The sequence below is a fragment of the Panicum virgatum genome, chromosome 8N, assembly GCF_016808335.1.
Source record: "Panicum virgatum strain AP13 chromosome 8N, P.virgatum_v5, whole genome shotgun sequence".
NCBI classification, from domain to species: Eukaryota; Viridiplantae; Streptophyta; class Magnoliopsida; order Poales; family Poaceae; genus Panicum; species Panicum virgatum.
In genome coordinates this window covers 48,838,022-48,846,110 of record NC_053152.1, presented here as the reverse complement: position 1 = coordinate 48,846,110, position 8,089 = coordinate 48,838,022, and the positions used below count along the sequence as shown (strand labels likewise).

The 8,089-nt window shown below is 47.7% G+C and overlaps 2 long non-coding RNA genes across 2 annotated transcripts in view; both read right to left on the bottom strand.

The window, feature by feature from the left end:
* The window catches only part of LOC120685577, a 60,566-nt gene extending 60,431 nt beyond the window's left edge, over positions 1–135 (bottom strand). Inside the window, exon 1 of the long non-coding RNA XR_005679642.1 lies at positions 99–135. This is a non-coding gene — a long non-coding RNA (uncharacterized LOC120685577). The remainder of the gene's footprint in view (positions 1–98) is intronic.
* A 1,379-nt stretch (positions 136–1,514) lies between these two features.
* Positions 1,515–4,898, bottom strand: LOC120685572. Its single transcript, XR_005679638.1, has 3 exons — positions 2,732–4,898; positions 2,001–2,652; positions 1,515–1,900 (listed from the first exon to the last, which is right to left on the bottom strand). It is a non-coding gene; the product is annotated as an uncharacterized LOC120685572 (long non-coding RNA).
* Positions 4,899–8,089: the final 3,191 nt, after the last annotated feature.

The window sequence follows — 8,089 nt, the reverse complement described above, 5'->3', positions numbered from 1 at the left end:
ATTTGAATATTGTGGAAGAAGCCAATGAGCTTTCTGTAGGATTAGCCAGTAAGTACATTTAATAATCATAGGATTAGCTGTAGATTCGATCTGCTTACCTCGAGATTCGACGAGTACATGTGAAGACCCCTGTGCATGTTTGATGAAATTAGTACTAGCCTGTCGGCGATGGAACGTAACCCATTTTAATTAGCCTCAGAGTTGTATATAGCTTTATTATGTTGTGTGTGAACAGCTGACCTGTATATTCCTATATATTAATAACCTCGAGATCTTTGGTAGCGTGAACTGTTTTAAATTTGCCTCGAGATTCCACAGTCACACGTCGAACCGCTGTGCATGTACTTCAGTTCTTTTTGCCCCACGAATGCCGCACGTCTGGGTTTTTTTCACGGGCGGTCTGGGTTTGGCAAGATAGCAATCCGACTTGGCATTTCTGGATCGGGCAGATGCAGCGGCCATGCTGCAGGAAGCCAGGAACTACTCGACTGCTAGAACGACCAAACGCGTACTCCACGTGAACGCGGGTTGGGAACTTGCAGAAAAGATGCAAATCAAGCCTGTACAAGCTTGCAATGTCAGTGCGGTGGCTACTGGCTAATGCGCTCCTCCGACCCAAGCCTGTACAAGCCAGCATCTTCCTGTGAGTGAGGGCCGGCGACTTGACTCGCGGCCTCGCGCGTCATCAAGGTCTCCATTATAGCGGGCCTTGTTGGTCGGCAGGCTCAATTATTGTCCTCCGCTCAGTCGTGTTCGATGGCTTTGCCAAGGCAGCCACCAGCACGCAGTAGTAATTGTCTTGCAGAAATGTCGGGCAGTTGGTTCCGGCAGTCCGGCGGCACTTCGGAGCTTGTGGGTTCGATCTCCGGAAGAGGCGAATTTCCGCCTCCAGTTAAAAAAACCCCCTCGCCTGCCTCATGTCCAAAATACTGTGGAGCCCGGCCTAACTCACAAGGCGACGGGCCCGTGTACGGGTGGGGCAGGGGTTCGGGGGTTTTCTTGGCCTGCTGTGAGAAGATCATTATACCTCTCAAATAATGCCGTGGGGATGGTCTTACCCCCGTAGGTCAAGTTTTTTTAAATCATTACTACACGCAAGTACTTTTAAGACCTTCCCGGACACTACTACACTGCAGAATTAAGCCGGCATTACCAACCTCAACCTGATGGTCACACACAGCTAGCACACGTACCATCACCAATGCGCTCGCCTCCTGTTGACATCCAAAATTAGCACAAGTCAAGTTTGACACGGTCAAGATGAGTTCAATAGACGACTCAGGTGCAGCCGGTCAGATCAGGTCTCACGACCGGTCAGACCGGTCCTCTTCGAAGTATCCGGACATGTACCCGGAGTATCCAGGTTGTCGATCGGATATCCAAACACATGTCCAGAGTATCCGGACATATACCCGGAATATTCAAGATGCCGATCGGATGTCCGAACACATGTTCGGAGTATCCGGAATGTCGATCGTTGACAGCCAAATTTGGCATGCACCGAGGCCGACCGGTCAGGCTTGTAGAGTCCGAGTAGATTTAGATTTTGTATTAAGAAATCTTTGCTGTTTGAAGGTAATCTCAATCGATTGAATAATTAGTACTTTACTTTTCATCTCCAAACCCTAATTTTTCCAACCCCATCTGATGTTCTTCTTGCATCTCTACGGCGTTCGAGGGCGTTCTGAGTGGCATGCCGACCTCAGAATAACCCTAGATCTTCAAGCTCCGACAGGGTCCCTCCCGAGCTTGTGGTTCTCGGTTTTCGCCGTCTCCCTAGAGCACCGGTCTGACCGGTTCGCATAACTGGTCTGACCGGTCTGCGCAAAGAGGCTGCTGGTGTTGATCGTTTTGACGATCTTGCTGCGCGTTCTAGCGCATTCGAGTGTGTGACCAAATTCTGCGTCAACACACTTTTTAGCGACCCCACTAGGGAAAGATATCTTGGTTATTGAAAACCGATCTAATCTACCCTAGAAAAGATGAGCATTATCACTGACCTCGACGAGGGCAACATCATCTCTACATCTTTCGAGGAACTTAGCGAGGAGAAGCATCAAGATTATTTGGTGGCCAGGGAGCACTTCAAGGCACAATTCTTGAAGGGGTTCAAAAAAGATCAGAAAGGCCAAGTCACGAGGGCTCAAGACTTCGTGATGCCCTCCTTCACGCTCAAAAATAAGCAAGTCGAGGTAATAAGCGATGTAAGCACCTCATCTCCCGACTTGCTCAGCCAATTATCATCTATTATGGATCAGAAAACTGCCGATATGTATAAACCCAGGGATGATTTGCTTGCTAATCTAAAGGGTCAATTAGACATTATAAAAAAAGGGCAAATTTGTAGATGGTAATTGTTTTATCCAAACTGCTGAATGAAAGGAATCGGGTGCTCTAGCCTAAGATGGGGAGGGGGTGAATTAGGCACTCTAAAAACTTAAACCTATGGCTCGAACTAGTTTGCACAAAATCACTCGAAATGACATAAATGGTGTCACGTTCGTTACACTGAACCTAACTTATTGGCAGTGCTAGCATTCGCTCAACAACCACTGTACGGCATGCTGATGAGTTATTTTGCAGGAAAACACCACCACCTCAAATGTCGCAGCCAAGCACGGCTGGACCGGTTAGAGCACGGCGGTGATGCTTCTGCAAAGTACAACACCAGACGTCATCAGTTCCCACAATTGCAGCTCCGATAATCGGTCATCTGCGCAGCGATGAATACCAAGGGCTTGCTCTGCAATTGAAGTCGTGGACACCACTGCACGGTGCTGTGAGTTCTTCCCTTGGCTAGCACTGCTTTATGCCTTGTTCAGCTGGAGCCTGAGACGGTAGGCAACTTCCTAATGGAATCTGCTTTTTTGCTGCAAATTTGGCCTCGCATTATTGATATTCTAATAGAGACATGAGCTAGTGCATGTCGACATGAATCGCAGTCGAGGGGACGGCTGGCCAGCAGAAAAGCATGAGGGCACCGCAATTAAGAAAAGAAAGAGAGAAAGCGCGACAGCATCGATTCCACCATTAACCCACCTCGTGCAGTCGTGCTAGCACTGCTTTATGCCTTGTTCAGCTGGAGCCTGAGCCGGTAGGCAACTTCCTAATGGAATCTGCTTTTTTGCTGCAAATTTGGCCTCGCATTATTGATATTCTAATAGAGACATGAGCTAGTGCATGTCGACATGAGTCGCAGTCGAGGGGACGGCTGGCCAGCAGAAAAGCATGAGGGCACCGCAATTAAGAAAAGAAAGAGAGAAAGCGCGACGGCATCGATTCCACCATTAACCCACCTCGTGCAGTCGTGCTGTCGATGCTGATGCTCCCTGATACAAGGTTAACTGTCTGAAATTGGTACTGAATTTGAATTTGCAGCTCGAAAAATTTGGCTGACTTTGCGTTACGTCCGTGAACGGGCTAAACTCAGGCCAGGATATGGGATCCGCGGCCGCCGGTGAGAGGCTTCGTCGGCACTCAGCAGGCATGTAGGCGCGGTCGTCACTTGACGGGAACGAGGTTTTGTTAGGCCGTCGATGTCGGCAACACGACCGTCATACCCACGTCTGTGTGGCTGCTCGGCGGGGACAAATGTCACCGTGATGGTCGCTGCAAGCCGGGGGCTGGGCGGCCCTGCGAGGCGGAACCGGTGGAGCAGAGGACGCCGTGCCCAGCGGCAGCGTAGGGGGCGGACAGTATTTCATTTACCGTCCACCCTTGGGTCTCTGGCGTCCGTCCGATCCGACACGGGCGGTCCGGATTTGACCTGATTGCCATCTGACTTGGCTGTTTTCTGGCTCAGGAGCCGGGACGCCGCGGCGGCGAAGCTCCATGGTGACCGCGCTGCTCGAGGTCGCCGCTGCTTTCGCCTCCTAGCTAGCCGTGGCAGTGAGAAGTGACGCTGACGGACGCGGCCGAGCAGCTGCAGGAACTTGACTGCTCGAGCCGACGGCAGTGTCCGCGAACGCGAGGTCGGCGGCAGTGTCCGCGAACGGGCTGCTCGTCGTCTTGTGGCAGGACGAGTGTGGCGCCTGGCGACCGATGCTCGAGGGTGAAATGTCGTCTGCGAACATGCTTGCTCTGTTTGCATATCTGTTGGATGACGGCGTCGCCCTCCAGGGTACAGGAGGACTACAAGCAGGGCAGCAGGCAGCCAGGACTACAAGCAAGCCTCATCGGCAGCCAACGCGCACGGCATCGACAACGGCCCTCAGTTGGTGGAGATAGGGGAGTGGGTGGCCGGGCAGTAGCGCCGGGAACCCACTCCCCTGTGAGAACGGAGGGAGTACTAAAATTTTTGAGGTGCCCTCTCCTAGAAATAATTTGAGCTAATTTTGGCCGTCTTATAAAATTCTAACTTGCAGTCCTAGATGGTTAATTTGAAACGGAGGGAGTAGAACATAATGGAGCGAGTTAGCACCATATTGTTGTTTCTTGGGCCTTTGGACAGTCAGTTGCTATGTGTCTATTTCTATGAACATGGATCTAAAATGTGAACTAATTTCCTAATTATGGATATCGAGTGCACGTTGTATGCCTGTAATCAGCATTATGATACTACTTGCAGGCTAAGAACTCCCCAGCAGTCCGGGCATTGAATGGGAAATAGTGGCCAGGGAGGGACGACGATATGCAGGGGATGGGGCAGATTGGACCAAATTAATCAAGACATTGTTATCCTTATTATCTATAGTATCCGTAACCACGTTGAAAACATTCTTTTTCTAGCAAGAATGCACAGTCCTGTTCTGATGCTCTATGTTTGTAGTTTTCTTTTAACTTGCACCAATTATTTGCATATAGGTTGCTTATCGTTAATTCTTTTCCTTGGTTGCTTACCGTTATATTTCTTTCTAAACGGACGCTAACTGTGGAGCAAGAAAATCAAATACTGCATCGCAAATCTGAGGAATGTTGAGTACTCTATCCTGCTTGTGATGAGTGAATTGTCAACCGTGCGGTGTGATCGTGCGCTTGGTCTTTGGATTGCAGGTACACGGGCGTCGAGTGTCGATAGGGAGCTGTCGTGGAGGTGCTGTGGCTGATGGACCATGCGGTGGACGGCGGTGAAGGGCAGCCGGGACCGGAGCTCGGACCGGGCGGAAGCTGTGGCGTCCACTCCTGGATCGAGGGCGCAAGCGGCGACGGAAGGCGGGTTTCTTGATTTGCGCCACAAAACCAAGCAGACGGACGGCGGTTGAAGACGCCAAGTCGTGGAGGCACGGGCGTCGGTCTCGGGACTGACGGAGGCGACGGGCGTCGACGGCGTCTAGGGCTTCGCTGCGGGCGAGGAGGTGACGGGCGTCGGGCGGCGTCTAGGGCCGTCAGAAGGCCGAGGCGGGAACGGCGTCTAGGGCCACGGCGTGGAGGCGGGAATCTTCCCGCGCGTCAGGTTTTGGCGGTTTTCTCAAAACCGGCCACCTACCCGGGTTTCGCGGACCCTTCAAAACCGCGGACTGGATCTTCATCAAGACGGCGGCATCGTGGAGAAGACTTCGTTCCGAAGAAAGAACCTCGGCCGTCGGATGAGATCGTGTACAGGGGGTGCTGCAGGCAAACCGGTCTGACCGGTCCAGCGTACCGGTCTGACCGGTCCCGCGGGTATAAATACCCCTACACTTGTGTTAGGTTAATTGCGGCTTTTGTATTTCGTCCGTGAATTGTTCTGTTCTCCAGGCCGCCGCCCCTGTGCCCCCCCCCCGTTCTTCTCTTTAGAGTAGATTTTGTCCATGGATTTGTGAGACCTTGTGTGAGATTTGATTGGGAAAGGAGACCCTATCCTCCTCGTGCCCTCTGGGCTTTTGAATCGATTCAATTCCCCAGTTCTTGTGCCCCGTTTGTGATGGATTTCTATTTCGTTTTTGGTGCACACGATTGCTAGGATTCTACGAGCTCTTTGCGGTGATTCTCGTGCTTCTGATCCTGTCCCAAACCCTCTGGAATCATTAGCTCTTTTGAATTAGATTTCTTGAGTTTTTGAGAAAACCCCAATCCTTCTTGATCTCCCCTTGAATTCACGGGATTCTTTGATCTTTAGGACGAGATCTCTTGGGGATATGTTCTTGGGGTAGAAACGAAGCCTTCCTCCAAGTTTCATCGATTTTCGTGGAGGTTTGGTCGAGATTCATCGTTTGAATCCAAGTTTTCGGGGGTTTTCTGGGTGCCACCGGTCAGACCGGTAGGCGAGACCGGTCAGACCAGTCTGCTAGCTTTCGGACAGTCTCGACTGGTCAGACCGGTCCAGCGCACCGGTCAGACCGGTCCAGCCAGATCAGTTCTGTAGCTTTCCCGATTCGCTTCCGATCTGCTTCGTGGTTTCGCTCGCTCGTTCGTGGCCTTTTGTATTGGTTTAGCTTTTCCATAGCTATTCCAAACTCTGGTCAGAACGCTTGAGGGCTTGGGTGATTTTTGGGATATAGGCCGATGGTTCGAATTTCGAAGAAATTTTGATCGGCTCCCATTCACACCCCCTCTGGTCGCCGGCTTCGGTCCCTCAGAATCCACATCTAGACCATTTTATTGATGGGTTACTACGGACACGGGGTCATGCGCACCAGCGACCATCACGGATGTCTTGGCACCATTCAGAAAGTTGCTTCCCATCTCTCTGTGTGATCTGTTCTTAGACGTGCAATCCCTCTGAACCAGTATGGCGATGAAGGAGAAACCTTTATGCAATTTCGGACTGAACTTGTGCCCGGCCCCTTTATATATGTCGTCAAGACTAGGGATGTAAATAGTATGGATATTTTTTGACCGTATTCGAATTTGATCCGGTTTAGAATGGTTTTTATCCGTTCATATCCGATTCCGGATATTCAATATTCGTAACTGATCCGTATCCAGATACTAGAAGTTACATTTTTAGGATGTCGATATCCGTAATCGATCCGTATCCGGATACTAGAAGTTATATTTTTATGATATCGATATCCATTATAATCTTATCCGACAAAAACTAACACTATCTGTATCCAACTCCGTATTCAAATAAAAATATGAACAGTAATATCCGTCCGTATTCAATCAGTTTACATCCCTAGTTAGGACCTTCATGCTACCATGTCAATTTTGGACAGAACTTGTACCCGGCCCTTTATGTATGTCGTCAGGACCTTCATTCTACCATATCAATTTCGGACTGAACTTGTGCTTCCTAATGTAATCCCACTAATCTATCAACCTGTGCTCCGCACGGGCTAATTAGAATTAATATAAAAATAAAACTCATTGCTAATATAATTGTAATTATTTATCTCACACCCTCTTTCATTTATTAAATATTCTAACACATACTCTAAAATGCATATTTATCATTATCGAGTTGCAATAGATTTTATGCATCACACCTCCATATATATTTGATATATATTTAATTGAATCATTTGTTTGTGAATAGGTATTCTTCTTTCTTTCATCATATATGAATACATGGTGACGTATCGTGGGTAGTATTTTATATAAATAATAACATAAATATTATATTAATAATAATAGAAATAGTAATTTAGAATTTTATATTAGTGCACTTTAATATTTTATTATAATTATATAATTTAGATTCAAATTTAGAGGTTACTTTAAGTTTAAGTTTAAATAATGATACAATTGGATAAATATATGAAAGTTTAGGGGTTTATTTGTATTATTTTTATAATGGTATAGGTGGGTAATTTACACGAAAATTTGGGGGTTATTTTAGATTTTTACAATGACAGAGTTGGATAATTTAAATACATGTTTAGGGATTACTTTAGTCTATTTTTATAATGACGGAGGCGGATAATTTATTTGAAAAGATATCAGATCTCATGGCTATTATAATTAGAGTTGTTGGATTGATGGTCGGATGTTTCTGATTTTTGTGAGAATTTTTAGGATTTATCTATTTTTGTAGAGTGTATATCTAGAATCATAGGTGGCTTCACGTGGAGATTTAAAAAGAGCCTTCAATTAGTAATAGTAAGATAAGATATGTTATGGTGAGAAATTCACTTCAAGACTTGGGCTTGATTTGCAGCTCCAAGGTAAGGAACAAACAGCGTTAGCTCCAGTCAGGCCTGAAAGGGGACGAGTATGATGATGATCA